At 38.3% G+C, this 25,998-nt stretch overlaps 1 protein-coding gene across 3 annotated transcripts in view; it reads right to left on the bottom strand.

Annotated features, from left to right (window-relative positions):
• The window catches only part of CTNNA2 (catenin alpha 2), a 1,370,089-nt gene that overhangs the window by 1,057,156 nt on the left and 286,935 nt on the right, over window positions 1-25,998 (bottom strand). The window lies entirely within an intron of this gene.

The raw sequence follows: 25,998 nt of genomic DNA, 5'->3' as shown, positions 1-25,998 counted from the left end.
AAAGTTCTGGAGTTTTGAACCCATTCAGCTTAATATGGAATCTAGATCTTACTTTTTGAGTAAGTAACTGTGTTATGTGGTAATTTTCTTAAAACCTATGCTATGGTTTCTTCATCTAAAGACCTAAATATGTGGGTTATAGCAAGCTATAAATTTATTTCACTGACTCTGAAGAAAGAACTGGATTTTAATTCACATGTTTCTAATGCCTGGTAATCATATATTGGGCTTCTTACTTAAGTTATATTAGCCTCACCACTGTCAAGTATAAAATGAAGAAAATCTTATTCAACTAAAATAATGGAAAAGAGAAATGATATCTTATTAATTAAAAATTGGTTGAGTAAATTTTATTTTGCCCTATATATTCACTTAAAGAATAAAGTGTTCCTATTTTACAAATGCTAAATATTTATATTTCAGTTAATAATACACTGTTTTGTGTGCAGACTGAATAAGTCTCCCTGTGCACATAAAGTGTTGCTGAAGGCAAGCTTGTCCATGCTTACTGGTATGCTTTCTTATTAGCCACATAAGATCATTGTGCTTTACTACTTTTGACTACTTTTACCATCTTACAAGGCTATTAATTTTATTGCATCTAATTGCTCTATTGTTTTTTTCAATCATTTTATTGGGGGCTCGTCCAACTCTTATCACAATCTTGACACATACATCCATTGTGTCAAGCATATTTGTACATTTGGTACCCTCATCCTTCTCAAAATGTTTTATTTCTACTTGAGCCCTTGGTATAACTGCTCCTCATTTTCCCCCTCCCTCTCTGCCTCCTCCTTCATGAACCCTTGATAAATTTATAAATTATCATTATTTTGTCATGTCTTATGCTGTCCAACGTCTCCCTTGCTCTATTGTTTTTAAAGAATAGCTTTCAAATGCTTCTGCTGTTGACCATTTGATCTCTTTTTTCTAGTTTTTTTCCCTATACTATATCGGCCACCAACCAAATAACTGATATAGCATGTTGGTAAACACTAAGACAATAGATTTTTTTCTCTCGAGAATATTAAGCACTATATTGATATTTCGGGGCAGATTGGTTTTCGTACTCTGGCTGTCCTGTGCATTGCAGGAGAGATAACAGCACTATGAGCTTTACCTTCAAATGTCCATAGTAACTAGTCTCGTGCCCAAATTGTGACAATCAAAACTATCTCCAGGCATTGCCAAATGGGTCCAGTTTTGTGTGTAAGAATCAGGGTTGTAGATCTATGCTTTCCAGTAATGTAGCCATTAGAATTTAAAGTTGTTACAATAAAAATCCAGTTCCTCAGTTATACTAGACATACTTTAGGTAGTACATGATGGCATATACCATTTTGATATCATGTTGGACATCAGGGATATAGAATAGTTCTTTTACATCAGAAAGTGCGCTTGGACAGAACTTCTTGAAATAAAAGGAAATGTAATAATAGCAATGGTAATAATAAATATCATTATAACAGCAAAATTTTAGTATCCACTCCACAGCGAGACTGCCAGTTACTGAAAAGCTTAGTCCCAAATGTAATTCCTTTTGTAAATACTTCCTTTACTCAATTATGGGAGGTCTGAGTAGTTTACTCCTCGGTAGTTTGTCCTATGAAGCCTAGTAGTTCAAAATATAGTGTTGACAACTAGTGCTTAAAGTTAGTATTTCCTTTTATATGTGATAATTATTGGCATGTGATGACAACAATGGGATCATTGTTGGACTTATTGATAAAGAAATTAATCATTCAATATGCTCAGCTGCTAATAAAAAGGTCACCATTTAAAACCAACTGGCTTCTTTGGGGAATACATACAACAATCTGATTTACAATACATACAACACAATGATTTATACCATTGGAAATCCTATGAAGCAGTTTTACTGTCCTATAGGGTCAATATGAGTCAGAATTGACTTAAAGGCCGTGGGGTTGATTTAGTTTATTGAGGCATACTTTGTCCTCTTTTAAGACATGATGGCTGGACAATATTCCAATAACCATTTCATTTGAAAAAGACTTCTATAACATAGACAGTGGGCATGGAAAGATATTACTTTCTTTGGGGAATTACTCTAGGAGACGGGAGGGACAAGTGAGGGATTTAAGTAACTACATAGAGAAGATGCTCCCGCAGAGTCACACAGGTGTGGCTCTACACACAGAGGAAGCTTGTACAGCAATATGGAAGGTCAGAATAGTTTATGGAGATGGTCTTTAAGATGTGTCTTGAGGATTATGCAAGATTTCTCAAAATTCTAATGGCACAACTTGTTACCCCTAGTTAAAAGTGTTCATTTCAGGGGATGTGGGTGGATGTTCTGCTGTGCAGTGTACATGGAGGGAATGTAAGAATAGGTCAAGCTAGACAGGCATTCAGGGAGGCTAATTGACAGTTTCTCTTAAAAATCGCTACAAACCCTTACTCTGTGTTCACATAGACTCTATATTTTAACAAGACTGCAGACCACTAAATTCATGTTAAAGGTTGAAAACCACTTAAAAGAAAAGTTATTTAAAAATATGAAGTAAGGAAGATCATCTAATTTGAATGTTTTAAAAATATATGTATTAGTTCATCAAGCATATGAAAACATCTACTAGATAAAAGATTACTCCTTGTCTTCCTCTAGCTTTGAAAGAAAATGCCTATCATCTCCATGGATCTGAACCACCACAAGGAAGGGAGGGAGGGAGTCGTCCGAGTGCTAGAGTGAGTGTGTATGAGTTTGGCTAGGATTCACACTCTCAGTAGTTCAAAACCACCAGTTGCCTTGCAGGAGAAAGATGGGGCTTTCTACTCCCCTTTACATTCTTAGAAAAACACAGGCACAGTTCTTCCCTGCCCTGCAGGTCACTATGAATTGGCATCAACATTATAGCAGTGAGTTAAGAGTTGAAAGAAGAAAGGTGAGAAGTGAGGATCTAGGAGTTGAATTTGGTAATGGCATACGTCATGTTTATTTATTTACATTATTATTGCTAGAACTCAGGCACACGTATTCTTTGACTGTAGGCTGACAAATGTAGCTGCTCTGTATGCTCCCACAAGAGGGGGGTGGGAGGTGAGGGTGGAGTGAGAGATTGGCAAGCAGAATCTAACACATAGTGTGATAATGGCTTTATAGCCTCCATTACATATTTAATTATAAATCATGGTTTATTTACTTGTCCCATTGTCAGTTTAGTTTCTTAGGGATTGCTTGGACGATGCTAGGATGCATACTTGTTTTCTGCAATACTTTTGGCCTATTATTTTCACATTACTCTGCTTTAAAATATGTATATGAAGGTAAGTCTAAAAATAAAGCTACACAATCTTAGAAACCTTTACCAATATTATCCAAAGGTGAAGCTATTGTGTCTTGTCGTATCTTCCTTGGTCCATAAGCAACTCTGAGGGTGGTGTTTTCATCTCTTCCACCCTTTCATAGGGTGGTAGCCCTGTGGTGTAGTAGGTTCTATGTTGGTCTGCTAACTACAAGGTCAGCAGTTTGAAACCACCAGCTGATCCAGTGAAAATATGAGACTTTGTACCCCATAAGGAATTATTACAGTCTTGGAAATACACAGGGAAGTTTATCCTGTCCCATAGGGTCGATATGAGTCAATCTGGACTCAATATAGTTATTTAGGGGAGTTGTTTGTTTGAACTCTTCCAGACAGGGGACCTGGTGGCACAGTGAGTTCCGACCTACTGCAGAGTCAGCAGTTTGAAAGCTCCAGCTATTCTTTCTCCCCTTGTAAAGCCATAGCCTCGGGAAACCAAGGGCAGTCTACCCTGCTTTTATATGTTTAGTCGAATTCCATGAGTTGATGACAGTGAATTTGGTTTTTTGGAATCCTTTCATGAACTCTGGATTTTTCTATTTGTAATACACAAGAGCAGCCGTTTTGACAGCCTCAGAGGACGTGGTGCCTCTTTCAAACACTCTTAGAGTTAGGATGACCCTTGTACAAATAAAAGGCTGAAGGGGCCAGATGAAGTCTGTAGGGAGGGTAGGATAGGATTGATTAATGAAATTATCGTAGCCTTTGCTATCTTTGAAGAATAAGCAGGTATATTGCCATGGAGGCGTAAAAAAGTTCCTCAGTGCAATTCTTCTGGCTTATTTTGCCAACAATATGTTCTAAATCTTCTGAAAAAATCTCATTAATAAGACCTGGTGATTTTTCCGTATTCTTTGAGAAAATCTATTCAGGTTATCCTTTGTGATCCCCCCGTATAGTCCCCATAGCCTCTGAACCGCTTTACCTCGAATTTAACTGTCTCAGTATAAAAAGACACGGGAGTGCCCTCTGACTTTATATCCATCAGCACCAGGCCAATGTCAATTCCTATATAGCTGAGATTGCAAAGGCCTCCACCTTCTAACTTTCCTTACCTATTATGGTGCCAAGCATCCTTCTCATGTACTATTAACTTCACAGGTGGGTTAGATAATTAATTGCTACAGCCACACAGAACTCACAGACAATACCCACAATTATAGGTTTTTTATGGAAGCTGACCGGTTACAATTCAGGATCAGAAATGTTCAGGATATAGTTCCTTGGTGAGGACAGCCTAATCTCAACTATGCACCCAGAAACATCTCTCTCGTCCTCTTTCATACTCAGTCATGAGGCCCTTAGGTCACTGTCTGCCTTAGTGTTCTTCGCTCTTACTCAGATGCATCAGGAAGATGTCCTTTGGTGGGAGCTATAAGTCCACAGGTAGAAGAGTCACATTAAATAATTTGCTGTACCATACACAGCAGATCCCCTTGCCAGTCACTATTTTTATTGCACCTTGTTCTCTGGATTGTTTTGATTAATCAATGTTTGGCCCTGGTTATGTTTTCTTTCTCCCCCATCCCATAAAATCATCTTCATTAATGCCAATCTTACTTAAAAGACTGATGAAAAATTCAGGTCTTAATTAATTTATTGTTGTTTACCGCTAAGACATGTATCAAGCCAAAGTCATGCTGAGGACAAGATAATTATATTAACATTTTTTAAAATGTGGACCCACCTGAGATCTTCACTTCCATAGCTATTATATCAATGGTAAGTTTATGGTCTTCTCCCACCAATTTGTAGACTACAGCCACAATTCTTCTTCCATCAGCGCTGACAATTCCCTTATCTTGGTCCATCTGTGAGGAATTCCTGGCTTTCTGAAGACATTTGCTCTATCTAGAAATTCTTAGTTATGTAAGGCAACATTGTCTTCAACTTTTGAAAATCTTCAATGATTTGGAAAGTCATCAACTTAAGTTTCATTTAAAAATTTATATTAGCTCTGATCTCAAAATTATTTTTTTCCCAAAGTACATCACAAAATATTTCTTTAAAAATGTCACTCAGTGAGACTAAGACAAGTGCATTATTTATGCATTTTGCCTGCAGCCATTAACTGATCCCATAGAAATATTGAAACACAATTTTTTTAATAAACATGTATATGTTAAGACCGATACCTTAGTGGAAATTCTTTTTTATTTCCTCTTATATTATATTATATTATTTCCTCTTATATTGTATTATACTATTTCCTCTTATATTATATTTCATCTTAATTAAAATATGATCTCCAAAATGCTTATTGTTCAAGTAATAAGGAATGCATTTTTATTATTGAAATGATACTTTGTTAATGATATATTGCACATGACTGTATTATTAAAATATTGGGAAGTATACTACTAATAAGAATGATCAAATTAATGAATCTTCTGTAACTATAAAGGATTACATTCAAATGAAATTTTGTCAATAAATAAAATGTGTTATCACATGATATCACATGCAAGTAAAATGTTCCTGAAGATCATCCAACAATGGTTCGAGCAGCACATTGTCAAAGAACTGCCAGAATTTCATGCCAGTTCCCCAAGAGGACCTGGAATAAGGGATATCATTGTTGTTGTCTGGTGGATGTGGACTTAAAGTAAAGAATACCAGAAACACATTTACTTGTGTTTTATTGACTATCCAAAGACATTCGACTATGAGGGTCACTACAAATTATGAACAGCTTTGAAAAGAATAGTACTTCCAGACAGAACACTCCATTGTGCTCATGCAGAACTTGTACATGGATCAAAAGATAGTACACCAACAGAACAATTTGCATTGTTTAAAATCAGCAAAGGTGTGCATCAAGATTGTTTCCTCTCACCATACATATTCAATCTGTATGTTGAGAAAATAACCAGAGACACTGGATTAGATGAATAAGAATGCTTGTGGCTTATGAAAGTGAGGAGGACTTGAAGCACTTGATGATGAAGATCAACTACTGCAGCCTTCAGTATGGATTAAAACACAATGTAAACAAAGTCAAAATCCTCACAACTGGACTTACAGATAGCATCATGATAAATGGGTTTGTTAGTCTGGGTAGACTAGAGAAACAAATGCATGGACACACATATGTGTATAAGAAGGAGATTTATATACAAGAGCAATTGAACATTGAGAAAACATCCCAGTCCAGTCCACATCAAGTCCATAAGTCCAATACTGCCCATTTGTCTAATAGCAATCTGTAAAGTCCTCTTCAGACTCATGAAACACACGCAGTGATGCCTAAGTCGAAGATCACAGGCCAGTGGGTAGAAAATCCTTGGATCCAGTGTCAGTGGCAACATCTTAGCGCTGACAGGGATCTCTGCTTCAGGGTGGGTCCGTGTGTCTTTTCAGCTGCTATGTCTCCCAGGGTGTGAGCAGAGAGTCTCCCACCTTCTAGGAGGAAGTACCGGAGTTCCCAGAATTCTCAGGAGAAGGCCATGCCCACACAAAGACCTCATTGGCTATGATCTGATTGACAAGCTAGACTCCACCCCTACACTCTTAATCCTCAAACTGACAAACAACTATATATCTAACACAATGGGGAAAAGACAGCAATGCTGAGAACATATCAGGAGAGACCAGTTCCTGGAGAAAGACATCATGCTTGGCAAAGTGCAGGTGCAGCAGAAAAAAGAAAACAGGAAAAAGGAAGGCTCTTGACAAGATGGACCGACACAATGGATCCAACAACGGGCGCAAACACAGGAACAATAGTGAGGATGGGGCAGAACTGAGTACTGTCTGGTTCTCTTGTACAGAGGATTCCTAGGAGTTGGAACAGATTCAACGGCACCTAATAACAACAACAACAAATTAAATTTGGCTCATAAAAATCATTAACCACAATTTATTTTGAGTTCTGTAATTCACTCCTCTCCACTGGACATTTGAGGGGTGGTAGATTTATTGGGTCTTCTGACTCCTAAATCAGATATTTCTAGACCAGCCACTTATCAAGAATGGCATTATGACATTTTGTCCTTGATCCAGTTGATTCTATTGTTCAAGTAGGCTTGAGAAGTTAGAATGGATGCACTAGATCGGTACCTTAATACTATATCTAATCAATACAAAAGACAAAAGCTTTCATAGGCAACTTACATAATTTTTTTAACTTTATGTTAAACAATACTGAAGAAAGATGATCATATCAGAAAACCTGTGCTCTAACTATTTTTCTGCTCTAATGAGTTGTGATAACGAGGGCAGATGACAGCCACTTCTAGAAGTCAGGCACCTCATCTCCAAAATGCCAAAATGATGCAATCTTCAAATTCATTCCAGATACAAAAATTATACTACTTTGTGACTATGAATTTAGTATAAAGCAGAGGGATGGTATCACTAGATCATATTAATCATGAAGGCTATCAGAGGCATGGAAAAGGATGCTACTGTTCAGAGTTGTTAGGGAACCATATAACAAAGAATAAGTAATTTAGCATTTCCATTATATACCCTACTTTTTACCTTGCAGTGCCCTTTGAAATAAAAGAGAGAGATGGGATATAAACAGACAATATTGATAGCCAAGGTGAAAAAATATACAAGTCATAAACACCAGAACACTTATTTTCTAGATGCAAAAGGCAATGGAGGAAATGCTACACAAAAAGAATTGGAGGATTAAAGTGTGCCATAAATTCAAAACAATTTCTGCTATATGAAAGAAAAATATTGGTGCCTGTGCAAGATGAACACAGAATTGATTTATTCAACAACAGAAGAATGAGGCACAGCATCGTCACTCTATTTACCTCTTGAAAACTATCTTGGGTATAAAACTATATTTTGCACTATAGAATACAAATAGAAAATTACAAAGAAAAACAGGCAATGATATTAGTTCCATAGGCTTTATTAAAAAGGAGAAATAAAAGACCAAAGTACTATCAACATTATCATCTCCATAAATGACAACTAACGAGACTGTTCCTGAAAGCAAAATCTCACCAGATAAAACTTCAAATTACCAGTAAAGGAACGTCTGCCTTATAGTCCTTGTTTACTAGGGGAAAACCCTGAAGATTACTTCATTCTGACCCTTCTCAAAACTGTCTCTATATCACCCAGGTCTTCATGAAGGGGGAGTTCAGAGCTGAAATAAGCAATGAAAACGATGTAGATATACAGAATGTAGACAAGTAAGCTGCAATGGAATTAGAAGTATGATCCTTATTAAGCCTCTATGACTGCCTATCTCATCATGTAGTATGATTTCTTGAAAGCTGCACATTAGGGTAAAAAGTGAAAAATGCAGAAAAAATATTTTAATTTATATCCATTTTATTTGAGGCAGAACAGAACAAAAATGAGGCATTCTGGTGCCACTAAAGTTAAGCACTCCGCTGCTAATATGCATTAAAGAATGAAGATTTTAACAAGGTCTTGCTTGAAAGCTGGATGAAGTGGATTGTCTTCCAACTGTTTCTATTATATATTATCTACCTTGGCAGAGTGGTTGCAAGTTGCTCTGCTCACTGCAAGGTCAATAGTTCAAAACCATTTGTCACTCTGTGGTAGAAAGACGAGGCTTTCTCCATCCATAGAGAGTGATAGCCTAGAAAAACCACTGGACCGGCTCTACACAATTCTATAGGGTCGCTCTAGTCAGAAACGACTCTATGGCAGTGAGTTTGGTTTGGACATTGGTTAAATTTCAGAATCCTCCATGAAGCGTATGTTGTTATTAGGTAACACTGAGTCAGTTTTGACCCATAACAACCAATACACAACAAAAGCAAACACTGCCTGCCCACACAACAGCTTCAAGTCGATGACTGCAGACACTGTAAATCTACCTCATTGTGGGTCCTTATCTGGTTTTGCATCCCCTCTTCTTGACCAAGCATGATGTCCTTTTCTGGGGACTGATCCTATATTCACGAAGCCTAGATATCCTGATAACACACTCTACAGAAACCTTCTAAGACTCAAGCAACCAAGTGATGGTTTTCTAATCACAACCCCTAAACAAGGTAATGATGTATCTTCTAAGTAGAAAATGCAGAATAGATCTCTACATGGGCTGCTGGTTTGTTAGCTTGTTTTGCAGATGGATTAAACTTGTCTTTGCATTGCTTTCACATGTCCTCCCTGGTGAATGTCTTGCCTTTGTAATTAGAATGGAAGCTCCTCAGAGAACAGAAATTGAACACAGAGCTCAGCATGTTTGGTTAATATTCTTCCTTCTCTTCTTAAAAAAGAAAAGACAAAAAGTTTGAGTTGGAAGATATATTAGTGATCATCTGTCTTGAAGATTGCCCTTCCTAGATGAGGTAATCAGACTATAGATAAAAGTAGACGTCCCTGGGCAAAGCCTAGTTAATCTTTCACCTCTCTAATTAAGAAAACAAAGACAAAACACTGCTGTCAGGAGAGGACGATGCCAGGAAGCACAAACATATGTTCGTGAGAGCTTTTGGCACAGAAGGGAGACATATTAGTTATAATAGTCGCATTTATATTTTAAAGGCCATATTTTAAATTTATTAGGCAATATTACAGATGACTGTACCATCTCAATGGGAGCACAAGAGAAGTAGGTCAATATTTTTAATTGTGACATTTAACAAACTACCAAAGCATTAAGTTCATAAGCCCATGATTGAAGTAAACCAATTAGTTTCTTGCCTTTCTGCTTATACCTAAAAGATCATATTCTAATGAATGTAAATATTTAATACTTTTGACCTTTCATCCCTTAAATACTCCCATATGAATCTACACCAGGGAACTATAATATAATTATTATAAGGAGAAACAAACTGTGGCTCATACGAATGCAGTGCACATTGTAGGAGCTGTTAAAATGGCAAAGTTATTTAAATGTTGTTGTGTTGTAAAAAAGATAATCTTACTGAAGCACAGACATCATTCTATCCATAAAAGCACACAGGGCACAGAGATGAATGCCATGAGTACTGAAATACATTATCCCAACAATACGCATTAATACAAATATCACTAATTCTTGTTAGCAGTCATAATACAAGGCCAGATTGATTTATTACCATTGAATGTGGGTTAATCTCTCTCTCTCTACATTTGTTTGCTGCTTTGAACAGGAAGCGAAATGATTTTTGTTAGTTTGTTTAAAATCAACCTGTATCACAAAACGTTGCCGTTTTGTTTCAGATTTCTTTTTCCTTCCTTGTTAGACACTTAGACCAATGTTCACATACGACGGCTGAGGCGTTCGGAGGGTGTTTAAGGCTATGACACCCTCTTTCTTTCCTGTTTTGAATAAATTAATTACTTTAGTCAGTGCAGATGTGTGTTCTCTCTCTGTATAGTATATATTTTTCTCTTTGTTTGTAGAATACAATACGAAGAAAAACATACTCGATGTATCTGGACAGCCTCGCTCACCAAAATCCCTGACCATCAAGATCCCATTGACTGTCCTCTGGGGTCGGTCCTTTTTGTTTCCCTTTTCTCACGCTCCCTCCCTCCTTACTCTCCTGTCCCTTCCTTCTCCTCCCTCCCCCACTGTCCCCTCGCTGCTCGCACAGCAGTCTTTAAAGTGTTGTCCTTTGGGGTGCAAAAGATAGTTCCTTTTTATTTTCCTTTATAATAAAGGTGTCATAAAATAGTTATCTTTATGAGATTGATTTACTTTGCTGAACATAATGTTCTCTATTTTTGTCCATGCCTCAAGGTGCTTAATAGAGTCATCATTTTATTAAAGGGATGTATATATATATCCCAGAGCTTATTTATCTATTCCTCTGTAGTCAGGGATTTTTATTGGTTCCATGTTTTGGCTATTGTAGAAATTGCTGTAAATATGAGCTGATCTAATGGTTAATAAAAGGATTTTGAAAATGTAACCTGACGTAGACATTACACATTGGGCTGTGATCTGCATGGTCAGCAGTTTGCTCCCACCAGTAGCTCCTCGGGACAAAGGCTGGGCTTTCTACTCCCAAACCAACAGGGGGTTGCTGTCCGGCAGCAGTAACCCGATGGCAGTGAAGGTATAATGCAAATAAGTCATTCAGTTATTATGAACAACCACATTGTGGTGATAAGAAATGTGAATCCAAAACACTACCCTCTACATGGAATGTAATCTATGTGAAATGTAATCAGAAAAACTTATCTAAATATTGTCCCAGACATTACAGCTTTTTGCCTTACCTTCTCAATATAGCTCCATAAGGCAAAAAGCATGCCTTTTAAAGCAATTGATTGGGAATATCTGCATTTAAAGTTTTAAAAATGCTTCAGAGTTTGTTTTCTTGTTTTTATTCTGGCATGTATCTAATTCTTAAAAGTGAGGGATTAGAGTAAATCAACATTATCCATGCAGAAAATTGCTAATGACTTGCTCAAGTGGCTGTTGTAATCATTGGGCCTTTCCTGCCCTTAAAAGCACATCTTTGGTGTCTCCATCACCACAGCTTCCACAGATTTTCTAATAAAAACCCTGCACCAAGTAACAGCCTATAGCCAAAAGCAAACTCTTGAAGGCTCTATAACACGGAGGCTTAAAACAAAAAGAAGCAAAAAATATATATTCTTATACATAATTATTTCCTATTCACAAAGATCCCTTACTATTAATCATCATCATTATAAATTACCTTAAAGAACAACAACGATAGAGCACACATATTTTGTTCTTCATGGAGGGCTCAGGAAATGTAGATAGTCAGACTGGTCTTCCTAGGCACATCTGTGTAGATTCTGACCTCCAAGCTTTCAGATCACAGTTGAGTACAAAATCCATTGATATTGTACTATATTCCCATTCTACAGATGAGGATGATTTATGATTAAGGGATAAGAAATAATTTACCCAAGGTAAACCATGCCACTAATAAATAAAAGAGCCAGGCTTGAAATATAGATAGTCTAGATCACAATCTGTGCTCTTAACAACTATCCACATTCTATAAAATGAACAGATTTATGATATTTTGGAGCTAGACTTATGACAATGATGATTAATATATGGCTTTGTATATGACAAAAGAGAAGAAATAAAATATAGCTCCCTATCTACTGATTTAATCAAGAAAACAGGCTATTATTCTCATTCTTAAAGTCAGAGAACAATTGAGGTGTGTTTGGGCTTATGTGGGAGAGATCTTGAATAGATAAATCTAGAAGTATGATCAAGAAATAGAAGTATTGGAATTGCTAGGACAGAAGAACATTGCCTTTGGATAACAGTGATAAGAAATCCACACGGGGGTCGTGGAGGTGCCCTTACGTGATTCCAACTCCGACTGAGCCAACGCACAGCAGTGCTGTGCAAGCTCATTAGTGTTGACACAGCGGAGCCCGTGGTTGCAGCCTCTCTGCGAATCCATCTAGTCTAGTGGGGTCTTCCTCTTTTTGGCTAACCTTGCACTTGACCAAGCAAGAGGCCCTTATCCAGGGACTAATCTCTGCTGATTACCTTTCCCAAAACAGATCTTGTCATCCTCCCTTCTGAGGAGCATGTTGGCTGTACTTCTTCCAAGACAATGGTGTTTTTCTAGTGGTCTGTGCTTCTTTCCATCGTCTTTGCCAGCAACATACATTAAATGAATCAATTCTTCTTTAGTCTTCTCATTCAATATCCTTACTGAGGTGACTGAAAATAGCATGGCTTGGGTCAGAACCAGAAACAGAAAGGGGGAAAAGGAAGAGAAAGAGCTATCACAGGTGTCAAAAGACACAAGAAAAAGGGGGCCTGAGACAGGGAGCTACTGCAAGTTCTTGCATTGAGAGGCCAAGTCAAGACGTAGATCGGAAGAAGCCAAAGGCTCAGACTAAACCAGTGTCCATCCAGTGCTGAGCCTGAAAGCCAGAATGGTGTGTACGAGAACCCGACCATTCATGTGTAGCAAGTATAGTTTTTAAACTTATGAAACACTTCTGTGATAAAGTATAGAAAAACATCGAGAGTGGTTCAAAAGTACAGATAACACTGACCCCCATTTCAATGAGAGCGTGCAGGACAGAGTCGCAGTGAGTGCTCCAGAAGGTTCCGGAGACGAAAGTAGACTGGATCGTCTTTATCCCACAAAGTAGCTAGTGGTTTTTAAGTGATGAGGGATTCTCTATGGAATTCAGGGGTCAATTTTTCTGTATGTGTGCACATTTTAATAATTGAATCATGAGGGATGTGCATGAGGAAAATAGCCATTCAAATCAAGACCCAGGCCACTGAGGAGTAAACATGGCTTCCAGTGTGCAGAGGATCCCTGATAGCACCATGGCTGAGCGCTGGGCTGCTCCTGGGAAGTCCGAACCCACCCGGCAACTTCATAGGTGCCAGACCTGGTGATCTGCCGCTGGAAAGGTTACAGATTTGGGCTCTCTCTGGCACCATTCTACTCTGTCGCATGGAATTACTTTGAGTAGGAATCTACTTGAAAGCTCACAGCAATGACAAATAATGTCCAGGCACGGTTGTATGCCTTAAGCAAATGGGTTAGTATACAAGTATCCATATTGCTCCTCATCTTATTTCACAATATAAAGAAATTACATGACTGTGAGGATAAAAAAAAATGAAAGAGTGAGTGTATATTATTGTTTGAAACATTTTTTTAAAAGAAGAAGGAAAATGGGAGAGTTTGTGGAGGGGTACAATTGGTTAGATTTTTTTGTTTGTATTATCATATAAATCTATTTACATGATGCTTGGGTTGTTATAGTAGATTAGTTCTCTGGAACTAATCATTCCAGAGAGCAAATGATCACTCAAGTTGTGTCCTTGAAAAGGCAGGTGGAGATTGGACAAATATTGCCAGTGGAAGGGATAGGGTATTGGGATATGAGACTCTTCATTTCTGTTTAATCTACTGGAACTTAAGAATAGGTATACAGTGTCATTATCCTGACATTCAGTTGAAATACTGTTACTTCAGCCCATCACCACCTAGTTTCCATGTCTGCTCTTTTGTCTCTGTTCAGCTTCTGTTTTCCATTGTCATTTCGTAATAACCAAGCTGTCCACTTAGCCTTACAATGCTGGGACAAAGCGCTCTCTAATTTATTCTAAGGTCTGATTTTCCCTACTGCATGTAGATCACTGCGAAAGGCCTGTTCTCTGGGCTTTCATTTGAACACATTTAGCAGTATTCAGTACTGTTCTAGAAGTCTTTTTCCTTGCCCCGTGTATTTTCTTTATTAGAGTAAAGCTAAAGCAGCCTCACTAGGGCTCAGTGCCAGAGTCCAAAGCTAATGAAGATGGCCTGCGTTGTATCAAGTTGCTGGCATATATATCATAATGTAGGATGCAGCAGTTAATGAGCTTAATGATGGCCAGTTTTATCCTGTCACTACTCGAGATGCTTTTATCAAATGCATTTGGAAATTCAAATACAGTCAAAATATTTGGTCACCAGGTTTCTTCATCTCTATGTATTAAACAGTACAGTTCCCTTTGTGTGAGGAAGACCCTCAATGAGATGGATTGACATAGGGGCTACATCAATGGACTCAAGCACAGAAACAACTGTCAGGGTGGCAGAATGGGCGGTCCTTCCTTCTGTTGTGCGAACGGTCGCTAAGGGTCAGGATTGAGTCGATGACACCTAACAGCAGAGACATCTTGCAATAAAGAAATGACTTTCGATTTCTGAAAATCAGCCATTAAAAATGCAATGGGACAGATTTACTTTGACACACATGAGGTTCTATGATCTGTCGCTGACTGGAAGGCAGCTAGCTTTAAGTAGTATGTCGTGATGGTGAATTCTTTTCATTTTATCTCCCTGGTGACAGATGACTAATCAGACTCCACAGCAATGAGGTCTTTTTTTAAAATAACAAATTATGCGATTTTAAAAAATATGTTTATTTCCCATTTGTGTATCTTCTCTGGCGAGGTGTGAGTTCTTGGCACTTGTCCATTTTAATCATGCTGCGCTCACATTGTTGAGTGATAAAAGCTCTTTATGTGCGCTTTCATTTCTTAAAGAACCTCGTCTTCTCTGGAGCACTGGGGGTATTCTTACATAAGTCCTTGAAGAGTTGTGATTTCTCTCTCAGTCTGTGGCTTGACTTTTCCTTCTCAGTATTGTTCATCATGCAAAAGTCTTTAGTTTTAATAAAATCCAACTTAATGTTGCTTTTTATTCATCATGCTTTGGTTAAGCAGCCTACAATTCATATCTTACATTTATTTGACTTACTATCTGTCTCATCCCACAAGATAATTTGGAAAGACAGGGATTTGTCTGATTTCTTTATTTGAAATCCACAGCACCTCATGTAATGCCTTGCAGACACTCGACAAATATTTACTGACTTAGCCAATTGATGCTCATGAAGCTCTTATGAGCTCAGTGTTATCTTATAGGAGTGTAGGTTATAATACTTCAAATGATTAATATAAAGATTGTGGCGAATACATGCAAAGTGTGCTGCAGATGGAGTGGCACTCAATAAATGGGGATTAGGTACTCTTATTATTATATTACTGGATTATTATCATACGTTCTAAAGCCTTGGCTCCAGAAAGAAGGGCCAGTTGAAAGAATCACCTGCTGCTATCATCAAATCCCATGCAATAAAGGCTCTGGGTCGATCTGCGATACCCCTTCGCTCTCAATGAGTGCAAACATTTGATGGTAAATAGTTTACAAAATGTGCGCTTGTTAAAACTACTACAAATGTTGAGAGTCATATTAAGGTGGACTATCATTTACATTGCATTTTCATTTTTGTGTGTTTATTCTGCAGGATATTTCCATATTAAACTTTTTATTTTTTTGCCACTGTATCATTAAGATCTTTGTATGCTATTTTAATCTTCTGGAATTGAGCTTCTGACGATTCATTTTACTTCTGGAGTATACACTCGTCAATAGGAAAAACAAAAACAAACCCGAAGCTAATGTAAAATTATATACATAGAGATCTAATAAAATTAGGCAGATGGAGATTCTAAACATTGGACACGTAAAGTGCAATTGGTGCTCTACCTAAAAATGCAGACTCAGAAGTCATACTTTATTGAGAGTTGAAACTAGGCCCAGAAATATGTACGTTTCCAGATTTCCCTCCACTCTGTCCACCCACGTATTTGGAGATCAGGTGGTCTGTGGACTTCACATCATGAAACATGGCAAAGAGGTATGGTGGGGGGGGAGCCAGAAGCAGTGCAGGCCACAGCAGGCTACATGCTGAGCCTCAGGAAACATCAGCCCTTCCCACTCTTAGGGATCTGGCAAATTTGTACTTTATTTGCTACATTGAATTGTGTTCCCCGGAGTTCTATGTGGTACTTTAATCTCTATACCTGAGGAGGTAATCTTATCTGGAAATCAATTTGGTTTGCTATGGTAACGAGGCCTCCTCAGTGGAGGGTGTCTTCGAAAGCTATCACTTGTTGGTTAGAAGACACAGAAGCACAAATGGAGGAAAGCAGATGCCATGTGAGTATCACCAAGAAACCAAGGAAAAGCACGTCTCAGTCCCAGATGTGGTAAGGGATAAGGATCTTCCCCCGAGGCACTAAGGGAGAGCCCCCGCCCCCTCCCCTGAATTAGGTCTGTTAGGTAAGCGATGGACGACTCATTGGCACAAGCTCTGCCATGCAACTCCACCAGCTGTTCTCTGAAGAAAGGTGAGGCTGCCTGCTTCTGTAAAGATGTATAGCCTCAGGACCCTACATAAGGTTGTTAGGAGTTTGAAGTCACTTGGTCACCAGTGGTTTGGGTTTTCAGCCTCCTACACTGTGAGAAAACATATTTCTGCTCCTGAAAACCATATTCATTTCTGCCGGTAGTTCTGTTGTGGCGGCACTAGGCACCTAAGTCACATAATCAAAAACATAATGATTGTTCCCTCGACAGAGGTCTGGCTCAAGACTGCTACAAGCTCTCTCCCTTTACTATTTCCCTCCCTCACACTCATTTCTGGTTCCAAATTTATCATTTTCCTTAACTGTGCTCCTCCTCAGAGGAAGCTCACCCCCCAACTCACACAGGGGAAGACCTCGCCTCATGACCAACAGGTACCTGACACGTAAGAGCACAAACTACACATCACTCATCGAAAGAAAGCCAGACGGCAGCAGAAAGACATCACAAGGCATAATAATGAAGGCCAACCTCTCTGGGAAGCAGGAACATTCAGTGCATACACAAAATATCCAGAAAACTAGGGATTGGCAGGGGAGAAGCAGAAACCTCATGATATACCAACTCTCTGTCTTCTCTGAGAGGCTGATTCCCAGAGGAAAGTGCTGTGGGGGGAGAGGGCCCCACCCCTGCCTCCACAATCCAGGAACCTTATTGGTGCTGAATTTAAACACTCAAGCAAGGGCTCCATGGCTTAGGAACATGTGGAAATACCATGATGGCTGGCAGAAGGAAAGCTGCATGGATGCACAGATTGACCTGCTGAGGAGCACCATTCAACGCATCTGGGTTCTAGGCAAACATATGTAACAGTGCCAATCCTTCAAAGAACAGTGTTTGAATCTACTGAGAATCTAGGTTAACAAAAGATAATACATGAACATCCCATTACTAGCAGATGCTGTGACACAGCAAATAAGCAAATTTAATTTAAAAGCCTTAGACAATTTTAGCCCATTATAAATTGGACTTTTTAGCTGCACTCAAGGAAGCAGTAACATTCACTTGTCTGCAAAACATAATATTGCTGACATAGATGTCAGTAACAGGGACAGATATCGCCAACAGTGGTCAAATATCATATCACTGGTCCATTAAAACACCCCTTAATTTATAAGATCAATTGAGATCATCTTCCCAAGTCCTTTGATCTCTTTTATTTGTTGGGGTCGTCTCCCCTCCCTATCTCCTTTCCAGATAAATGTCTAGTCTGCATCACCCCATGAAACCACCCTGAAGGTTTGCCACTTGCGTTTTGATTGTTCTCGTCATAGTCATGCTCTATGATGACCTGACAGAGGATGTATATAAACAAACAAACACATAAATAAGCAAACAAAGAAAAAAGCAATACAATTCTTTATTTGGTTAGCGTTTTCTATTGTTCTTCTATTCCTATTTTGTGGTGATCTTTTGAATCGTGCATTTGGAAAACACACTAGTTGCTGTCAAGTTGCTTTCAACTCAAGATACTTGGAGTAGACGTGGGCTTTGTAGGGATGCAATGGTGGTTTAGACGTGGGCTTTGTAGGGATGCAATGGTGGTTTTCCAGAAGCAAATCACAGGGCTATTCTTCTAAAGTGACTCAGCGTGAACTTGAACTTCTGATCATTCTTTCAAGTTAGCAAGTAAGGGCATGATTTATTTTCCACAGGGTCTCGAATAATGCATTGAGTACTTACTATTTTCCAGACATTGTGTTAGACTCCAGAAATACAAAAATTATGGTAACAGATGCGCCTTCATTTCAGGACCAGATTGTCTGCTGTTGCAAAATAAATATGTGCAGCAATATGGAAGCAATGGCTTCCACCACGGCGATGATTGTGAGGATGATGCCTAACTAGACACTGTTGCTTTCAGTTGAACGTTGGGTCCTGGTGCTGCAGAACCAACTCAATGGCACTTAACTACAGCAATGGTACAATATTGACCAGAGGAGTACTGTTAACTGTCCAGCCTGTATCCTTACTTCATCGTATGCTCTGTTCATTCAGCATCAATTCTTTTTGTTCTTACCTAATGTCCACAACACTTCCTGAAAAGTCACTTTTCAATATAATTAATGGCATCCTTCTAGCAAAATGCAATAGTGCTTTCTCATTATTCATCCTCCATGATCTCAGAAGCATTTGACATTAGCAATGATACTCTATTATCTATTGATCGCTTTGAAAAATATTTTTTCTTGGATTACAGGCTTCCACGCTATCTTTGTTCTCTTGTCAACTTTCAGAACATGCTATTGTTAGGTAGCCACAATAGGGACCAACGGGGATGTCTCCCCATAAGGCCACAACAAAGGGGTTGGAAAGACATCAGGTACATGAATCAGACACCTATTGAAAGATGCAATTGGAGCATGCTCAGACACAAACCCCTAGGACCAGGTCAGAGGTCCACCTGGGTGCATAGACCAGGCCAAGCCACATGATGTCACCCCGGTACACTTAAACTCAGCCAATGAGGTCAGTCAATACCTTCAACCAGGCCTCCCCAACTGGAGGAGGTAAGAGCCTGCCACAGGAAGGCCAAGCCTTTTTGACTCCTCATTGATTCCTCTCTTGTTCTGTCTACTCTTGAGAGCTGGCGGGGAAGGGCATACACATGCTGCCTGGGCCCTGGGGCCTGAGCTCCCTCTCAGGCCTCTCTCCCTGGGTGCTTTTTGGGGGATTACCTGCTCTTGACCACTGGGATTTCCTTTGACTACCTGGCGCTTCCCTTTTCCTCATAAAAGACACTCAAATTTACAAAAGTGCTTCTGCAGCCTGAATTTTTTCAGCGTTGAGAAGCAAGAACCAAAATAAACCACCCAGAAATCTAACATTATCCCTTTCTAATTTATTTTTTGTATAATTTTCAAATCCTATGTTATCTTCCTTCTAAATACCTCTGCTCGTTACCTGTTGGCAAATACTAAAAGAATATTATCTCAGGGAACCGATTACAAGGAGCTATATGTGACCTCCTCCCTGGGGGACAGACAACCAAAGTGTGGGTGAAGGGAGACGTTGGACAGGGCAAGATATGACAAAATAACAATTTATAAATTATCAAGGGCTCATGAGGGAGGGAGGAGTGGGGAGGGAGGGGAAAAATGAGGACCTAATGCCGGGGGCTTAAGTGGAGAGGAAATGTTTTGAGAATGATGAGGGCAATGAATGTATAAATGCGCTTTACACAATTGATGTGTGTATGGATTGTGATAAGAGTTGTATGAGCCCCTAATAAAATGATTTAAAAAAATAAAAAATTTTTTAAAAAAGAAAAAAAATATTCTGTCTCTGAATACTTCATTTATTATCTCCAATGGCTTCTAAATATCTATATGTTCAGAACCTACATTATCATATCAGCTATTTACTACACAGTTGCTCACATTCATTATAGTTTAATGAACATAGTTTTATCTCCCCAAGTCTAATAAAATTTTAACATTTCCTAACATTTCCTAATTCAGTTGCCCAAGGTCAAAAAGAGCCCGTTCTCTTCAATAAATTGATGGACCTATTGTATTCTACTTTTTGTTGTTGTTGTAATACCTATAATACCAAGTTTTTTTGGTTTGTTTGTTTGTTTGTTTATTTTTCCTACTTCCCCAAATTTGTATCCTCAAAGTATTGTATTTTATTTGGTTTCCCTTTCATCTTAAAACTACCCTAAAACCATCAGTCTGAGCCATCAGTATTTATTTGATTGACTTAACTTTTTATGAAAATGCCAAATCATTCTAAAATATCACTTAAATGAACATAAAGCAATCGGCTTTTTTGCTTTGTGTGCATATCTGTCTCCCTACCCCCTCCCTCTTTCTTTCTCCCTTATCTTATCAACTCTCAGCTTAATTCCTGAATTATCCTAATCTGATCCCTCTCTGGCACTTTATCATCTTTTCAACTATGCCCCTAAATAAAACTCAGAATGGAATCAGGGCATCTCTATCCACCTTCCAATTACCAATGTCATTTACCCCAGCTTGCCTTTGGAAATTGGATAGCTAAACCTAAAATCCTTATGTAGAAAACATAAATTCTTACACCCTTAATCTTCAAAAATGTTTAGTGTTCAGCGTAAGCATTACTTCCTTCTTTAAAATTCTAGAAACCACACTTCCTTTTCCCATAATGCCTTCAACACTTAATTGCCTTACAGAGTTGACTCCCTAAGACAGACTTACTCTATATTCCCTCCAGAAAAACCACACTCCCTGCCGCGGAGTTCATTTTGACTCAAAGCAGCCCAAGAGGAGAGGGAGAACCTGCCCTGTGCGTCTCCAAAGCTGGAACCCATTAACCGAGTAGAAAGTCTCCTCTCTCTCTCTCTCTCTCTCTCTCTCTCTCTCTCTCTCTCTCTCTCTCTCTCTCTCTCGGAGCGGCTGGTAGTTTTAACTTGCTAAATTTTCAGTTAGCAGCCCAATATATAACCACTTAGCCACCAGGGTACTGTGGATACACATAAGATATCAGCATTAGAAACTCATAATTTAGCATGAGGATATTAGAATAACTAATATGTATAGCTACAAAATCATAGAAACTTCATTAAACAAAAATATAAAAGTGCGAAGATATTATTTCCTTCATAACCTCCTTATAAGCTTAGGGACTTCTGAAGGCAGTACTTCCATCTTTCTAAGCCTTCCCTGAAGAAGTCTGCACTCTTTGATTGATACTACTCAAAACAGTAGTACCGACACTTCGAAGAATTGAAACCGTTCCTGTTAAACGTTCTCCAAGGAGCCACTGAATCTCCAGGACTACTTACTCCTTTGGGTTTAAAAAAAAAAAAGTGCCAAACCTGATTTCTCTACCTGGAATGCAACTAGGCCAGCAGATCCCTTCAAAGCCACTGTTTCGAGTGCACCTTGTTCTCTTGATTGCAACTTGCTTTCTGGATTGTATTGGCAAATATCACTCTCATCCCAAGTAACAATTCATTCTATAAACTTGTCTTCATTAGCTTTGACCTTGCTTGATAGTCTGATCTTCAGCTAGCTGATCTTTAACCAATGATTCTGGCACCTAATGAGCAGAATGCTTGCTAATGCCAAGCTGTTGGTTTAAAATTAAAAATGCAGAATCATGAGATCTCAACTTTTTAAACTTTTGCTCAATGATAATTCTAGTTTTCTTCCACCAGTTTCTGAACTTCAGCCGGTTTCCTCATTCATTGAGTTTTATAGTCTTCCTTCCTTTGGTTCATATTTTAAGTGTTCCTAGACATGCTTAAGCTGTTTTATCCATCTAAAAATCATTATTTTATGGGCAAGATCCTTGTAACTTGTAAAATTTTGGTAACTCAGGGAGATGTCCACTTGATTGTGTTAAAAAGAAGAGATTAGCTGTGACCTGCAAGAAAAATTTCCAAGGTACAAAAAGTATCATTTCCATTTGTTTAAGGCATCATAAAGAGACTATGCTATGCATGGGCTCACAACAATAGCAACCAGCTCATGGGCACCATGCAAGAGCAGCAGCAAGGAGACTGAGCATGTGTCTTGCTGCATTTGTATGCGGTGATTCATTGATCTGAGACATGCTTCAATATATTGTGCTTGTAATAAACCCATGCATGAACTTCTACCCGAGACAGAGTTCATTTTGACTTACCTTCACAAATATAGTTTCAACTTTTTTAGACAGGTTATCATGTTGTTGCTCCCAGATGTCTTACTGACTGACCTCTAAGTCCCTCACCTTATATAATGACTGACAGCCATCCACAGCCTAGTGTGAAGCACTACAAGTCATCCAGACAGAGCTGGTGAGAAAAAGTCTCCATATTGATTGGCTCCACAGAGACGTCTCTTGGGGAGTTTACAAATCTCAATACCTGGTCCCAAGTGCCTGATGTAGTTGATTAGAGCTGATCCTACCATTTTTAAGCATTTGAGAATACGTATAGGCAGAAAGGGTTTTTAGTAAGGGATAACCTGGGTGGTAAACATTGAAGCAAAATGCCTTGGCATTCTTTTATTCAAGCTCATATTTCCCCAGAGTTTAATATGAAGATTCGATTACAGTAACTCCCTTTTTGTAACTCATTTTCAAGGGTCCTATGTATTTAGGGATCACTGACTGCAAGCCTGTCCACTTATCGTTGCTAGATCTCTTACAACAGCCACCCCTAAGCAAAATGAAATGGTGAATCCTCTTCAGGAAGACTATCATATACTGATTCAGCTCTCCAGCACCCTGCTTGTAAGGGTGCAGGATTACTCAGTAACAGAAAAGGGAAGCCACTATTATTGATAGTGCAGATTGATTTTATAAATTACAAGTAATAAATCGACACTAACATCTAAAGAACATTTCATTTGTTTTTCATCCTTTGTAAGATCAATTAGTAAAATACTCAGTGAGGCAAACCCAGCAATATTGTCTACATTGTCAAGATGTGATAACTGAGGCGTAAGAAATGTAGTTTACTATGAAACGACAGATATTTTAACAAAGCATGAAATGTTCTGCTGATTTCAGAAGTAAGCTTCCTTCCTAAATATCACCTGCCATCTGCTACAGTAGGGGTAGAATAAAATACAAACATTCCCTGGTTCATATCATATGAAGGTTAAATTTAAATAGGAAGAACATATGTCCCTGGTGGTATAGAAGTTACCAATTGGGCTGCAATCCACAAGGTCCACAGTTTGAAGCCAGCAGCCACATCTCAGGGGACAGATAGGGTTTTCTACTCCTCCTAAGAGTGACAGTCTCAGACACTCACAGGGGCAGTTCTACCTGGCCTGCACGGTTGCTATGGGTCGCCGTGGACTAAACAGCAGTGAACTATGCAAAAGTACTCTCACTGTGGTGAAAGATACACACACTTAGAGATATATCCTCTCTTCACCCATGTCAAAAATATCAGTGTGCTAATTGTTTAGTAGAGCTTATTCTATCAATGCATGTTTTAAGAACTTGCTTTACTATCTACACCCAATGTTATCAGAAGGCTTCTAAAATATACTTAGCAGATTATAATTTAGGAATACAGGAAAACCTTCCAGTGGTATAATCCAGGGTAAAAACACAGTTACCATCATACTGAAATATTCTTAAGATGCATCATGTACCTTAGGTTTTAAAGAGATAATATATATATTTTTAAATGATAAAGATGATTCAAACAACACTAAGATTAACCATATACAGTGTAGTAACATAGTGAACAAGATAATTCAATTGATACTTTTTCAGATTACAGTGTTATGAATGTTATAAAACTTGATAAAATAATAATGAACTATTTTATTACACATCTGAAATTTAGAGATTTCAGAGATGCAATTCACATTTAGAGATGCAATAGTAGAGTTTTGCCATTTGTTCAAGGGTAAAAGAGAAACTATGGTGCTCTCTTTGAGCATTTAAAAACTACTCAATAGTAAAAGATTACCTCCTAATAGATTTCCGTTCCCAACTTAGTATCATTACAATAAGAAAGCCAAGTTGAGACGTTGGAGGGAGTTTTACAGAAGGCTATTGTTTTTTAAAGATCACTTTACCTATAATTTATGATATCATATTTTACATAAAAACATATCAATTCAATTTCATAGAAAACATACTGCTTTTAAAATGTCCAATGATAATGAATAATCCATGTTTTATCCTCCAGCTCCCCTCAAGATCTTTTCTCCCTGGCCACTCTGAGAACCAAGTCAGAGCCTCATTTGTCTGCATCATAGAGGTTGTCGACCTACAGGACAATTGGGTAAAGACAAGGAGGCTGGGATGTTCTATATTAAAAAGCTGAACTGGAAGCGCATGAGATAGGATGATGTGAGATCCCAGAGTACATCATTGGAAGGGACTAAAACAAGCAGCCATCTAAGTAAGGTATCAACGGAATCCAAATGGAAGAAGCACACCAGCCTGTCTTAATGGAGAAAATAAAATTTTATTTCAAGATAATTAGAATAGTAATGCCTGCAGAATGCATAAAACTGAAGTTTCAAGGAAGGAAGAAATAAAGGAAACCTCAAAGGTTGTTGATGAATCCAGAAGGAAAAGGTGACCATTTTAAAAGACAAATGTTCTCGAAAAGAGGACAAGTGACAAATCCAAACACGATCCCCTATGAATATCTTCACATTTTAAGTGTGAGAATGATTCACAGTTTTCAAAATGTATCAAATTGCAAACTTAAAAATGGATTGTTTGTAACATTTCAACTCAAACCTAAAACAAACAGACAAACAAAATCTATCTTAGTTAAAAGATACAAAAGACAAATAAGTGGCCATCTTCCATTCAGTAGGAACTCCAGTTGCCATATTGGAATCTTGAAAGCAATAAGGAATTTGTACATTTACCAAAATCATACACATATATATTCCCACTTGATAAAATTCCACCAATAGCTTAAACGTGTCTTAAAATAATATTTTGAATTAAAGTAACAACTTAAATTTGCTTAATAGAAATGAATTGGGGGGATGGTAACATGCAATGTGGTGGATGTTGGCATGGAAAGAAAGTTTGTATTGTCATGGACTATCTAGCTATGAATTGAGAAGAGAGGGTTGTAAGAAGAAAGATAATAGGCTTGTCAATCTAATCATCTTCTATTCAGCGAATATTTATTGAACACATGAGGGTTGGGCATTGGGAATCTTTGCAAAAGAACCATGTTCCAGTCCTATTTTCATTGCTTGAAAGTGAGGAGGAGAAGGAATTAAGCAAGCAAGTCATCTCACAAATGTTTAATTATTTTGTGAAGAGAAAGAAGCAAAAATAAAAACCTTGAAAAAATAAGCCAGAGTGTCAGGGACAGTTTCTCTGGAAAGTTGTCCTTGGCCTGGGATGTGAAGAATGAGTCATCATTAACTCTGAACGTGCCAAGACCTAGAAAAATACTCAGTTCTTTGACTGACTGAGACAGGAAATGATCATTCAGGAGTTATTTAGGAAATAAAATTTATGTGGCTAGGTGCCATTCTTGTACCATTGCTCTGGGTCCATGTGCAGTCCGTCATAAAGTTGTCTTGCCGTGGGTAACATGCACAGAGGCAAACAATGCAGGGAAGAGAGAGATGCCATGCTTCTGATTCTGTGGAACCTGATTT

This window comes from Echinops telfairi, unplaced genomic scaffold, assembly GCF_000313985.2.
Source record: "Echinops telfairi isolate 266 unplaced genomic scaffold, ASM31398v2 ScPeMD7_7467;HRSCAF=8505_1, whole genome shotgun sequence".
In the NCBI taxonomy this organism is placed as follows: Eukaryota; Metazoa; Chordata; class Mammalia; order Afrosoricida; family Tenrecidae; genus Echinops; species Echinops telfairi.
This window is presented reverse-complemented; position numbering and strand designations above follow the sequence as displayed.